The 15198-nt window shown below is 39.9% G+C and overlaps 1 long non-coding RNA gene across 1 annotated transcript in view; it reads right to left on the bottom strand.

Annotated features, from left to right (window-relative positions):
- The window catches only part of LOC123349464, a 148935-nt gene that overhangs the window by 16072 nt on the left and 117665 nt on the right, over positions 1-15198 (bottom strand). The gene's annotated exons all lie outside the window — the stretch shown is intronic.

Here is a 15198-nt window from a genome sequence, read left to right as displayed (position 1 = left end):
GGCTCTTCAGTCTAGCAGAGAAAGGTATAACATGCTCCAATGGCTGGAAGTTGAAGCTAGATAAATTCAGACTGGAAATAAAGTGTAGGTTTATTAACAGAGGCAGTAATTAACCATTGAAACAACTTAAAGATCCTGTTGGATTCTCCATCACTGATAATTCTGAAATCAAGATTGGATTTTTTTTTAAAGACCTGCTCTAGGAATTATTTCAGGGAAGTTGTATGTCCATGTCAGATGAGATGATCACAATATTCCCTTCTGGCTTTGGAATCTATGAATCTCTGAACGATCTAAGAGTACAAATCTCATAAATCGGTGCAACTACAAACATCATCCCTGACCTCATCCAGTCATTTGTACAAGAATCAACTCACTCTGAAACCACACTCAGGCAATAATTTGTCTAAACAGATGGACCCATCACAAATGAATGAGAGGTGTAGCACCAGTGAGAAGAAATCTGCTACCAGTGAATTTCACTGGCTCACAGAAAGGGAACCAATTTTTTTATAGGCTCCCTCAACTACTCATTGCTTCACAGGAGGTTTTTCTTATGCTGGTAGAAGGGCCTGAATTGACTCTAGGGATGTAGGTAACCAATCCCACTTTTCCTGCCTCAGACCACCCAAAGAGAGGCTGAAATGACTTGAACCAGTAGTAATGCCTAAATCCTCATCGAACTACACTGAATTAATGTCTAATTCAATGTCTGAATTAGTTCAATGGGTGATGCCTCTTTCTAGGGAGAAGAGGGTTGTAAGTTTACACACACCATTATCCATTCAGGTGAGCTTAAAGACTGACTTCCTCAACCCACAACATTGTGTCTTTTCTTCAGCAATCTCATTTTTCTCCTGTGTTTACTCTACCTTAAGGGACATGAGTTCCCTCACACAATCCAAGCTATCTGAGACTGCCCAAAGGCAACTGCCTGTCCCACTGTCTGAGGCTCCACCTCTGAGCCACCACCTGGAGAACTTTCACAGTCCTCTACTTTTAAAAAACAAACAAACAGATGTGTAAGGCCCTGGAGTCAGCTGAAGCTATCCTTGGCTTGGGGCTTTCAGTCACTGGAGCTAAAAGAAGGCAAATGCCAACTGTTGGTCACACCTCCCTCTTTTTTCAGAGAGATACGCCAAACCAAAGCAGTGACACATCAGACAGTCAGAAAGCTCTGAGGGATGGTCTGTTACCCAAACCTGAAGAATTTTTCTTCAGTTTCTCACATCCAGAAAATTATTTCAAGTACCCAAACTAAGGAAAGGACTGGGTCCTTTCAACTACTGTAAGGAAAGTGATGGTACCACTCCTAAAATAGCATATTTGTCTGGAGCTTGAGCTGTGCTATTATTTTTACTTCTATATCTCTTTGCTATCTACAAATAGCAAGGAGACTGACCTCTTCCTCTTGCATGCGGACTTCATCATAGTCAGACATGACCTTGACACCTGTGTCTGTCTACTATAATGTGCTTATGCTATACCAGGGGTTCTCCAACTCAGGGAGATGCGAGGTTATTACCTGGGGAGTTGCGAGCTGTCAGCCTCCACACCAAACCCCGCTTTGCCTCCAGCATTTATAATGGTGTTAAATATATAAACAAGTGTTTTTAATTTATAAGTGGGGGGTCACACTCAGAGGCTTGCTGTGTGAAAGAGGTCATCAGTACAAAAGTTTGAGAACCACTGTGCTATACTATGCTACTATAATTTTGAGCAGCTGCTTTCTGCACTAGCTAACTTACTTTGCGATTTTTAACATGTACCATACTCTGAATGCCCCACTGCTTCCTGTTTGCTTCCAAATGCAATTCAAGGTGTCTGGGTTAATCAGTAATCTACATGAACTGGGTTTTGGCTGCCTTTCTCCTCTTGATATCAGCTAAAAAGCCCAAGATGTAAACTCTAAGAGGGCTGTGGAAGGATATTTTTAGTGAGAATCCTCAGCTATGACAGTGTCTCGACACTTGTCAGTCTGTCCAAATACCTGTAAACTGCCCTTTAGGGCATGCAAACATCCTGGCTTTGGAAGCAACCTTTGAAAGCAGGGCTCCTCTACACAAGGTGTGATGTGACCCAATTCGTGATGAGTGAAGGTGAGCAATTTCTGCACGACAAAGTGAATTCAAACTTTTGGTGTTAGGGATCTTTTCTCTCTCCTTAGGTAAGAGGTAAAGATGAATAAGCCCATGAGGAAAATTAACATTGTATTACTCCCTGATGTTTAAACATAATGCTTGGGAATAATTGTGCAAATTCTATAGCAATCGTGTTCAACGGGCTCCATACTGAGACAAATACACTGATTTCCATGTCAACATGGGATGTCATGGGATTGCATAGTTTTGTGCAGGCTTCCTCACTGCAAAAAAAAACAAACACCCCAGATGTAATTTGTGCTGAATTAAGCCATATGCTTGCAATGTAATGCAGTACACACAATAAAGCAACTGTTCTACCTATACTGTGCAGAGGAAAATCCTGCAATGGCAGGAGAATGGATTTTGATGATCTAATATAATTATTTTCCATTTCTCACTTCTATGATTTAAAGGAAATATAAAAATGACAACTTTCCCCCACCCTATCTAATACAAAGTGCATTACCAGCTCCAGTGTAGTATATTGGAAAGATGATCAGACTGAAACTTTTCGAATAAAAAAGATATCCACTTTCAGATGTCTTCTCATTCCTTCCTCTCCCCACCAATAGAAATGTTTTGATTGGCCTAAGATGATGTATACTGTAGGCAGAGCTAAAACAAAGCAGTATTACTGTATAATACTCCAATACCAAGTTATTTTTTTTAAACGAAAAAGTCCTGCACTTAGGACGGAAGAATCCCATTCACTGTTACAGACTAGGGACCGAATGGCTAGGAAGCAGTTCTGCAGAAAAGGACCTAGGGGTTACAGTGGATGAGAAGCTGGATATGAGTCAACAGTGTGCCCTTGTTGCCAAGAAGGCTAACGGCATTTTGGGCTGTATAAGTAGTGGCATTGCCAGCAGATCGAGAGACGTGATCATTCCCCTCTATTCGACATTGGTGAGGCCTCATCTGGAGTACTGTGTCCAGTTTTGGGCCCCACGCTACAAGAAGGATGTGGAAAAATTGGAAAGAGTCCAGTGGAGGGCAACAAAAATGATTAGGGGGCTGGAGCACATGACTTATGAGGAGAGGCTGAGGGAATTGGGATTGTTTAGTCTGCAGAAGAGAAGAATGAGGGGAGATTTGATAGCTGCTTTCAACTACCTGAAAGGGGGTTCCAAAGAGGATGGATCTAGACTGTTCTCAGTGGTACCCGATGACAGAACAAGGAGTAATGGTCTCAAGTTGCAGTGGGGGAGGTTTAGGTCGGATATTAGGAAAAACTTTTTCACTCAGAGAGTGGTGAAGCACTGGAATGGGTTACCTAGGGAAGTGGTGGAATCTCCTTCCTTAGAGGTTTTTAAGGTCAGGCTTGACAAAGCCCTGGCTGGGATGATTTAGTTGGGAATTGGTCCTGCTTTGAGCAGGGGGTTGGACTAGATGACCTCCTGAGGTCCCTTCCAACCCTGATATTCTATGATTCTAAGACACCATGGAGTGAAAATTACCTGTGTGCAAAGCACCAGCACATGGCATAATCACCTGATGTGAAAGTGCCTGCAGCTCTTTTATTACTTTGTGTTCAAACTTTCTGGTAAGTTTCCACAAGGCATTTGTGTCTAACTTCTGATGATTCAGATTCAGCTTAACTTCCTTTTCAATACTGCCACCTACAATGGAAAACAATATCTACCAAGTATAAGTTACTTTGAAAACGTTGCCTTCAGCACTGTGTTACTCTCATCACATTCATCTCTGTCCTTTTTTTCAAATTTGATTTTAAATATTTACAACATCGTACATCTTCCCCACCCGAAATTACTAATGAACTGTTATTGTCTCTGAAACCTACTGGATGAGTGATGGCCAACTTAAAAGGGAGCATCAATGTTTTATTTGTGAAATATAAGCTGAAAAGAGTCTCCAGATCCTTTTTTTATTGATCTTCTAGTTTATGGAAGGGTACCTTATACACTTAGCAAAATCAAATGTAGCTGAAGACTCCGTTGTGTACCATAAAACATTTAAACAACATGGAGTAAGTAAACAGAATCTAAATTTAATTAGCAGGTAACTTCATGTAAAACAGAGACTCTAGAAATTTCAGCAACAAAAATGCTGCAGCTGGAAATACTCTAAGTATATTTTATGAAAGCAGATTTTAAATTACTACATTTTCTTGTCCTTATGTCTCTCAAAGGGATTTCTATGAAACAGAGTAGAGTTATCACTCAATTGCAACTAAATGTGCCCCCAAAATACTTATGAGTAGAGTTTCAGTATCCGCATATGGAATCTGGATTGTGAAAAGGTGTAAAAAAAAGAAATATTTTTTGGATTCTGTAATGGAAACAAATTACACAGCTCCTAACGTTCACTTGGTAACACAGCAAGAGCAGATGCTTCCACTAGCATGCTGGGTACAAGGTGGCAGGAGTTATGTCAGTGTGGTAAAATGGAGCTGTTCACACGTTAATGCTGTGATTTCCACATTTTCTGAGGATGGTGCCACCAAACAGCTTCCAACAATTAATTGTATGTCTGTCTGTCATATCTGACAATAGCATCAGAAAAGTAGGCCACACACTATAGCTCTTCGATTTCACAGTGATATAAATCGATTGTTCTTAGCAAACTATCAAAAAACCCAACAGTAGCATGTGATAGGCAAACCTAAAGAGGACAGCGGACAGAAAAGATTATATAAGCTTGCAGTTTAATATGGCAGCCAAAAAAAAAAGTTAGTGCACTTTTGGTCTCCCTACATGGGCATCACCTTACAGAACAGAAGTGTAATAGCCCTTCTCTATACAGTTTGTTAAATCATAGACAAATTGCAAGAATTTCAGAGGAAGAAAAAACCACCCCAAGATTATGACCCACAAAGATAAAAGAGCTATAGCTGCACTGTATAGCTTGGTTAAGTGAACACCATGGGAGATATTTGAAGGCATATATTCCAATGAATGAAGAGGAATTTTTTAGAACTGGAATTAAGGGAAAGTACATATGTGTGAAAAGATCAGGTTAACATTTCTTAAGCGGAGATCTATTTGATTTTGAAATAGCCCCTCCTCTCCTCAAATGAAATTCCACCACTTACAATATTTGAATCTAGACTGGATACGGTATACTTTAGGGAGCAATTCTGCAATGAACTAGGTGATCCAGTAGATCTTTTCCATCTCTAATGTCAATGACAGTATAGAATCTATGAAAGTCTACCCTTTTTTAGTTGAACTACACTAGCATAACTCCTTTCTTTGTACTGCTGGTAATAACAGAGCAATTTTGTTAAATATTAAATTAATTTTTCCTATCTTTAGAGTTCAGTATTTCTTCTAAATCAATCCCAAACTGAATACTAATATCTGGTTAGCTTGTGCTGAGTTAGCAGTGTTAGGTCTAGGATTTTTGCTGCCCTAAGCAAACTAAAAAACATCCCTCTTTCACAGCCCTGTAGCTACGGAATGATAAAAACCAGTAAAAACTTTGTGGAATTAGCCAACAACCTTTTCCCTTTCTACAGCAGTGCCAGTCCTATGTATTAGGAATACATGAATCATAGAATATCAGGGTTGCAAGGGACTTCAGGAAGTCATCTAGTCCAGCCCCCTTCTCAAAGCAGGACCAATCACCACACAGATTTTTTTTTTTGCCCCAAATTGCCCCTTCAAGGATTTAACTCATAACCCTGGGTTTAGCAAGCCAATGCTCAAACCACTGAACTATCCTTCCCCCCACCATGAAGTGAATGGGAAAACCATGAGTGACTATGAGAGATTGTATCAGAGGGGTAGGCATGTTAGTCTGGATCTGTAAAAGCAGCAACGAGTTATGTGGCACCTTATAGACTAACAAACGTATTGGAGCATGAGCTCTCGTGGGTGAATACCCACTTCGTCAGTTGCATCTGTGGCTATAAGGTGCCACAGAACTCACTGCCGCTTTTATGAGAGATTTTTCAAGTGTGGCAAGGTACATGGAAAAGTGGAGGCAAGAGACTTTAAGGTCAAGAGTCATATAGAATATGTTCTAACCCCTACAAACACCACCCCTTCAAGTGGGAGTTAGGCTCCAGCAGGCAGAGACCTGAGAATGTTGGCATGTTTTCTTCTACTAAGTGAAAATATGAAAACAAAATCAGCTTCTATTTTCCTAAACTTTCTAATATGATCAGCAAGCTTCTTGTTCCAGCCCTCTGATTACAAATAAACACACCAAACCCATAGCCTTAGCTGCTCTGCTAGTCTTTTCTTTTTACGTCTCCCAGAACACCTGGAGTCCAATAACTAATTGAAGATAATTAGCTCTTACTTATCAACATTTACGGCTTCACCTGTTAAACTTGCAAATCCCTGAAACCTCTAGCTTATCTAATTAGTGCATTTGGATCCTTCTCACAGAAGAGAGCTGGGCAGAAGCCTTTTTACTTGGGAATAAATACCTAGCCATACAGCTATGTTCAAACCTGGATCAAACTACTAATGAAAAAATAATAATGAATTTCTGGTATTAAAGCTACCAAAGTTATTTTTCCATCTAGGTTCCTGGAGGGAGACTTATTCAACTCTAAGGGTTGGTGTACACTGAGGGCAGGGAGTGTTCAAACTAAGATACGCAACTTCAGCTATGCTATTTGCGTAGCTGAAGTTGAAGTATCTTAGTTCGACTTACCTGGCTGTCCTCATGGCGGCGAGTCAACTGCCGTGGCGCCCCCGTCGACTGCGCTTACTCCTCCTGCTGAGGTGGAGTACGGGTGTCGATTAGCGGATCCATTTATCGCGTCCAGACGAGACGCGATAAATCGATCCCCGATACATCGAACACTACCCACCGATCCGGTGGTTAGTATAGACGTACCCTAATATTCTGCTGAGTGCTATTATTTCCTTCATTAGAGTCTGATTAAAAAGTGAAGATTGCCACAGCAGCAAAGTTTTTTACCTGAGGCCTTCTCTGGAAGACGGGGAGAAAGGATTTGAAAATGGGGGGTCCCATCTTGGTGCCCTAACCACTGGACTACATTGTCTGTCTTCCACTCCTTCCATTGACTGTACCACTGTGGATAAATACTTAAATAGCCATTGGGCCAGCGGCGGGGGGTGACCCTGTAGTATAGTGGGTACAGTACCCACATGGGAGACCCTGGCACTAGTTACCCCACTCCAGTCACTCTTTATCCATAGTGGAACAGCTTCACCAGGAGAAACCGAGGAAACCCCACTTCAGAATATCCCATAGCCCAGTGGTTAGGGCTCCTTGCTGAGGCCGGGAGACACTCCCCACTTTGAATCCTTTCTCCCGCTCTGACAGCAAGGGGGGAATTGAACTTGGGTTTCCACATCCCAGCTGAGTGATCTAACCAATGGGCTAAAAGTTATATGGTGAGCTTCACCTCCTCCAGTTATTTGGTGTGCAGCAAGACAGGTGCCTAACTCATTCACAAAAGAAGAGGTTTAGGCACCTAAGCTGCCTGATTCCAGAGATAAGCTAAGCAGAGCTAGGCACCTCCTTGCAGTCCAGACTCCAATTGGCTACCTTAGACAATTCCCCAGCTGGCATGCTGGCTTTTGTGGATCACATTCCAAGGCGCCAGTTCACTCCATAGGGAGCTTGGGTGTCAAACTGGGCTTTTTGGATTGCAGTGTTGTTTTGGGGGGTTTCTAGGTGCCTCTATGTTAGGTGCTGCGACATTCAGTGTGGCAACACCTATGTCCCTTCATGGATCCCACCCAACTGTCTTCAGCCTATTTAAGTGATTTTAAATTCTTCTATCCGTCCTCAAAGTTTACACATACCTCCGTCCCCTGAGTCCTCCATTGTTGACCAGAACAGTCTGTAAAAGTTGGGAAGTTTCTCCTCTACATGTTAAAATGTCCCCATGCAGCCACTAAAACTTGATTGGGTGTCACTATTCAAAGAGATAATTAAGTCACAATTTCTCAGCCCCCTCTTCATGCTATTTCTATGCAAATCACTGACTCATCCCTTTAACATAAACTCTGTATGTGCCTGTGGAGACCTCATTACCTTTGACGTTATTTTTGGTCCTAGAACATCTAATTTTCAACTCTAGAGTACACAGATGGGAACAGAGAAACAATACTTGCACTCATTGCCTTTGAATTATACAAAACCAAAATGCCATTGTTATTACCTATTCCTGACACACTAATGACAGAAATGAACAAAGCTACGCTTTTTGTAATGCATCTGCATAACACTGTGAGAGTCTGATCTATTACTTCCAGTGGCACTTCATGTTGCTGCTATGAAAACAGATGAAAAATATTGTCTCCGTCTGTTAAAATTATGTGTCTTATAATATTTCCTGCTTAGGTTACCAGAATGTTTTTTGATATATTCTAAGGACTCTAGTACTATTGCTTTTTTGATAACCAAAAACAGAACAAAAAACAAAACAGAATACCAACCTATCTGCCATTTATTATGGCACTGTTCATCCTAGCAACCTAAAGTACATTACCAATATTAATTGATTAATGGAAAATGTTTCAAAAATGCCTACATGACTTAGGAGCCTAAGTCCCATTTTCAAAAATGACTTAGGACCAGATTTTCAAAGGTATTTAGGTATCTAAACATGCAGATAGTGGGATTTGAAATCAATGTGACTTAGGGACCCAGGTGCCTTTGAAAATCCCACTAGACATCTATCTGAAACTTTAAGCACCTAAATACATTTAAAACCCTGACACAGAGACACTTAGGAATCTCAGTCCCATTGAGACAGCGTAAAATTTTCAAAAGCACCCAAGTGACTTAGGAGCTGACATCTCACTGACTATCCATGAGGATGGGGTCATAAGTAGCTATCTGTCAGGTTTTCATAGGTATTTAGGAGGCTAAAGCTGTATATAGGTGCCTAACCTGCTTAGGTGCTTTTGAAAATTTTATTAGGCATTTAACTCCTTTTTGCTATAAGTCTCATAGCACCTTTGTAAGGTATTACTTTGTCCGTGTAATAGTTTGAGGTACACCGAAGTTCAGATCCTAATCCCTCAATTCATTGTGAGTGGAGGGACTGACATACTCTCATGAAACCTCACAGAAGTCAGTGACTTGCCCCAGGTCATACAACAAGCTCGTAAGAGAATCAGGATAGAGTCAATGCATCTTATCTTCTAGCTCATTTCTCTAACCAGTGCACAAGACTCCATTCAGTCAGGCTCTCGTGAGTTCCTGTTTTGTATTATCTGTAGTAAAAAAGATTAGGTATTTAGGCCACTTATTTCAAAATTCAATTACTCGGTGTAAGAGCTGGTTGACAAAATTCTGTCAGCGTTTTAAAAAAATGTCAGTAAAAAAATGGCTTTTCAAGTAAATGGAAATTTTTGCACAAAAATTGCTGTGGTTGTCCATATTTTGAGGGTTTTCTCAAAAAACCCAAGCCAAAAATGTTTCAGCTTTGGGGTTTTTTGTTTTTTGATGAAAACTCAAAAAGAAAAAAAACCCACAAATTTTCAATGAGAACAAAAAAGTTTTTATTTTTTTTTTAATTTTTTCCTCAGGAAAACTGAGTATTTCCCAATCAGCTCTACTCTATATACCTGCTGCACAATGTAGTTGTTCAAACTATGCAATTACTACATATTTAGGTTTCACTGTTTGTTTAGAAGATATTAAGCGGGACAGCAGATGAATCCAAAAGACACTCAAGTTGGAGAGCCAAGTGAGAGTGTGAAATCAACCTTATTCAAAATTCTTCTCCACAGGGAAGAAAGTAATTGCTTGTTACAGCTCTGCTGCCACTGGATGCAGTATCTCTACTGTGTTATCCCATGACAGCACAGTTTGATCTGCATGGGCAAATCTCTGTACCCTTTTGACTTCATTGGGATGCCACATCCTTATGCCCATGTGGAGTCCCAGTGAAGTCACTGGAATCTGCATAAGTACAAGGATTCATCTGCACAGGTCACATTTGAAAGTTCAGAGCTTTAATTTTCTTCAGGATGTTTTGGAAGAGTGTCAATTAATACAATGTAGGAGCACTGACACTGAAAAAACTTTTTTAAAAAATCCTAAATGTTCATTAAAATGTGTACACATGTAAAAACACCATTTAGTAGTCTCCTCTCCCAGCTATATTAGTAAGATATCCTATTTATAAAAGTGGTCTATTGCTGGTCCAAAGCAAAAAAAGGAAAAAAAATCCCCCTCAGTGGTTTGAGCATTGGCCTGCTAAACCCAAGGTTGTGAGTTCAATCCTGGAGGAGGCCACTTAGAGATCTGGGGCAAAAATTGGTCCTGCTAGTGAAGGCAGGGGGCTGGACTCGATGACCTTTCAAGGTCCCTTCCAGTTCTAGGAGATTGGTATATCTCCTTTATTACCCCCTCTTTTATTAATGCATTTTGCTTGATGGTGGAAATCTCTGTACCAGAACATTTTATTCTTTCTAGTTTAAATGTATGAAAATTCAAAATATCACATGCTTTTCAAAGATCAGTGTTCTTATGACATGCAAGATGATTAATGGACTTTTACTTTAAAAAAAACGTATTTCATAGATCTAAAGGATGTTTTACATCCCAGTGAAAATCATCAGATTTGATTTTAGGCTCTTTCTGACATCTAACCAATCTTTGATTCTGACTGGACTAATCCAGGATATAAATGCAGGTTGCTTCTTGTCAAAAAGAGGATCTTTTCAGCACTACATATATTTTCATGAAAAATGCTTAGGGAAAAAATAATCAATGAGATAGCATCATAAGTTCCTTTACAATTTTTTTTTTTTTAGTTGGGACAAAGTTTTTTGGAAGAAGTAGGAAAGCCAAGTACCACCAAATACTTATTTTGCTGTCAAGTATAGCAGGATTTATTATATGTTTCTGGTTATTTTGCTTATTCAGAATAGAATCTTTGTATACTTAATTCTCCTCTGGTTAAATTCTCTTCCCAAGGAGATCTCATTGTAAGACTCCAATTCTAATTAAAAGTCTACAGCCTGAGCTGGAATGCCAGATCCTAATCCCCCTGAATTTTGGGAAACTCAGGGCCAGATTTTTAAGCTACATAGGCACCTAAAGATGCAGATAAATTCCTAGTGGGATTTTTGAAAGCACTTAAGTAGGTAAGGTGACTAACCCTCATTGAATCCAATTAGGCATGTATTTGCATCTTTAAGTACCTAATTACCTTTGAAAAACTGCCCCTCAATCTACAGAATAAACAATGAAATTAAAGTTAGGCAACTGCTAACTACCCTTCTGAATCTTGATCATCTGAACTAAGTCAACTAAAGACATAGAATAAAAATTTCAGAACAATCTAATTGATTAAGGAGTCTAAGCCCCATTTTTCAAAAGTAACTTGCAGACAGATTTTAAAGGTGTTTTGGTGCTACAGATGCAGATAGAATTTTCCAAAGCACCTTGCTCCTAACTCCCATTGATTTAAAACACTTGAACAGGTAGGAGTGGAATTAAACCAGAATCTCACATCAGACATCCTACCCGATTTTAGGAGGAGGAAAGATTTGCATTCATATCCCGGCTCTGATCCGGCCCTTATGGTTTTGATTTTGAGTCAGACGAGGCCTACTTTTGGGATCCAGTTCTGAAGCAGATCAAGAGGGCAAAAATCACCTGAGAATGGTTGCTCTTGTGAAAATCAGCAGCATCCAAGACTGCTGAAATTTGACTCGACTAGAGTTCTTAGAAGATTTCTCCATTTGAAACCAATGTTTTGTTGGAATAGGTTGCACCCTTCCAGCACTATCAACTTATTATTACCATTACTACCATAACCATTGTTACTCATCATTAGTGGCTGTGTCCTCGGGGTGGGGGAGGAGGTGGCACTTTATATCTATTTTTGCCAGTATTAAGATCACTTTTTTTCCATGCTGCTTCTGGAGAAGACTAGACAGCAGAAAATCTTTAACTTTGACCTTTCCTCCCTTTCCAAAGGCAGTCAACTTTATTTTTACTCATAGGAGTGGGCAATATAAGAGAAGACCATTCAGGGCACCTCCACTATCTCCTTGTCATGATCACAATATAGGAGTGCAACTGTCCCCCTGAATTCTTCTCTCTTTCCTACCACTTTTGGGCTGAATTGCTCACTTTCTTTTTGATATGCATGCATATGAGAATCTGGCCTGAGATGAGTATTTCTAAGGGTGGTTCTACACAGAAATCAGAGGTGTGACTGCAGCACATGTAGACATATCTGTGCTAGCTTTCATATAGCTAGCTCAAATAACAATAGCAGTGAAGCTGGGGCAGCATGGGAATCAATATGGACTGAACAAGCCTACCTGGGAGCTGGGAATATATATGAGCAGTGAGCCTGTGCTGCCACCCAAGGTGCGGCAACTTCCTGCCTATTGAAGATAATAAGGTGATAAGTAACAGTCAGCATGGATTTGTCAAGATCAAATCCTGTCAATCCAACCGAATAGCTGTCTTTGACTGGGTGACAATCTTTGTGGACAGCAGGGGGAGCAGTAGATGTGGTATATGTTGACTTTAGTAAGGCTTTTGATATTGTCTTGCATGACCATCTCATAAACAAACTAAGGAAATACCACCTGGAAAACTGTTCCCAGAGAGTAGTTATCAGTGGTTCATAGTCAAGCTGGAAGGGCATATCAAGTGGGATTCCACAGGGATCAGTTCTTGGTCTAAATGATTTAAGATAATGGCATAGAGAGAGAGTACTCTTATAAAGTTTGCAAATGTTACAATTGCTTTGGAGGATAGGATTAAAATTCAAAATGATCTGAACAAATTGGAGAAATGAGCTGAAGTAACTAGGATGAAATTCAATAAGGACAAATACAAAGTACTTCACTTAGGAAAGAACAATCAGTTGCACACATACAAAATGGGAACTGACTGCCTAGGAAGGAATCCTGTGGGAAGGGATCTGGGGGTCATAGTGGATCACAAGCTAAATATGAATCAACAGTGTAACACTCTTGTGGGGAAAAAAAGGCAAACATCACTCTGTGATATATTAGTAGGAGTGTTGTAAGCAAAGCACGAGAAGTAATTCTTCCGCTCTACTCCATACTGATTAGGCCTCAACTGGAGTATTGTGTCCAGTTCTGGGCACCACATTTCAAGAAAGATGTGCAGGAACAGGGGACAGTCCAGAGAAAAGCAAAAAGTCTAGAAAACAGGACCTATGATGGAAGACAGGGAAAAAATTGAGTTTGTTTAGTCTGGAGAAGAGAAGACTGAGACGGGACATGGGACATGATAACAGTTTTCTAGTACATAAAAGGGTGTTACAAGGAGGGGGGAGAAAAATTGTTCTCCTTAACCTCTGAGGATAGGACAAAAAGCAACGACTTAAATTGCAGCAAGGGTGGTTTAGACTGGACATTAGGAAAGCGTTCCTAACTGTCAGGGTGTTTAATCACTGGAATAAATTGCCCAGGAAGGTTGTAGAATCACCATCATTAGAGATTTTTAAGAGCAGGTTAGACAAACACCTGTCAGAAAATACTCAGTCTGTTACTGTTATCTGAGCTACCAAATTTCTAAAACTATTTTCCACAATAAAATCGACAGCAATCACCAAACAACAGACTAATAAGGGGAGCTCAGATAACAAAGAGATGGTTGGCAACTGAAGTTACCTAGTGACAATTAAATGCTAGCTGTATCCAAATTGAACACAAGACTGAGGTGGGGGAGGGAGAGCACCTGCTAAGGCCACATAAAAGCAGTGATAGAAGGTGGAAACAAACACAAGGAGGTTAACAGTGAAAGGCCAAATCCTCCACTAGTGTAAACCAGCATAGCTCCATTTACATAAAAGGGGCTTCACTGATTTATACCACCTGACTATCTGGCTCACTTGCCTCTACAATAATCTGACTACATAAGAAGGCAGAAAGACTAAAATCTTTTCAAACTTAAAAATACCACAATCTACCACAGTATAAATTGACCGTGAGTTGCTACTTGCATCCTGACAGAAGAAGAGAGCAACTGCCAAAAAGCGTACAATAAATCACCGAAAAATACCCCAGAGCACATTTTTTTTAAATAAAATCAATCTGTACTAGCCATTTTATGACAAATTAATAACAGGACACAAAAAGGGAACATTTGCAATTTATGTTTCCACTCAAAAATTACAAATTAGTTGCTTATGTACCCCAAAGAGATAAAGGAAGAGAATATAACTATTATATTCCTCTCTAATGGAGGCTAGCATTCTTAGGAAAAGACAGCATGGCCTACCAGACAGCACCAGTTTAGGATTTAGGAGATACGGGTTTTATTCCTCGCTCTACCACTGGCCTGCTGGGTGACCTTTGGCAAGTCACTTCCCCTAACTGTGCCTTGGTTTCCTGGTCTGTAAAATAGGGATAATGATACTGACCTCCTTTGTAAAGTGCTTTGAGAGCTACAAATACAAACTGCAATATAAAAGCTGGATCTTACAGATTAATCACAAATATATAACCCTATGTTGGTCAACAACTTTGATTGATATGGTTAATATTAAACGTCAAGAACAACAATTCAACGAAAGAAATTCCTACATACAGGTCAACAAGCATTCAAACTTACAGGGACTACGCATTTGTGCAATGAGGATGAGCCGCCAACACACACAGTCAAAAGTGCATGAGAATACGAAAGGACACGCGACTTTAAACACACAGGATCCCAATTCAGCAAGATAGTTAAACACTGAAGCCAGATGGACTACTAATAAGTTTAGCCACATGCTTAAGTACCTTGCTAAATCAGGAACTAAGTTAGGCAGAAAACATAGTACAATTATTTTTCTGTATATAGCAAAGCACTGAATCTTTAATAATGATATAGATGAAGGGATAGACAGCATATTAAACCTACAGATGATGATGAAACAGAGAAGTATTAAAAAGTCAGGATGCAGTGAAAATGCAAAATATGAGGTCAAATCATCTCATTTATATTTTTATTACTACTTAGTGGACAGGAAACTGAGTGAATTTTGAATTTTGAGCTGTGGAGCCTGATTCTCCATTGGTTTATGCTTGAGCAATGGGGATGCAAAATGATAGGATTAGAGCTGTTTGAAATGGAAGTCTAGAACCCCAAAGTTCTAATTCCAGGTCACCTGCTC

Source organism: Mauremys mutica, chromosome 14 (genome assembly GCF_020497125.1).
Source record: "Mauremys mutica isolate MM-2020 ecotype Southern chromosome 14, ASM2049712v1, whole genome shotgun sequence".
NCBI lineage: Eukaryota > Metazoa > Chordata > Testudines > Geoemydidae > Mauremys > Mauremys mutica.
This window is presented reverse-complemented; position numbering and strand designations above follow the sequence as displayed.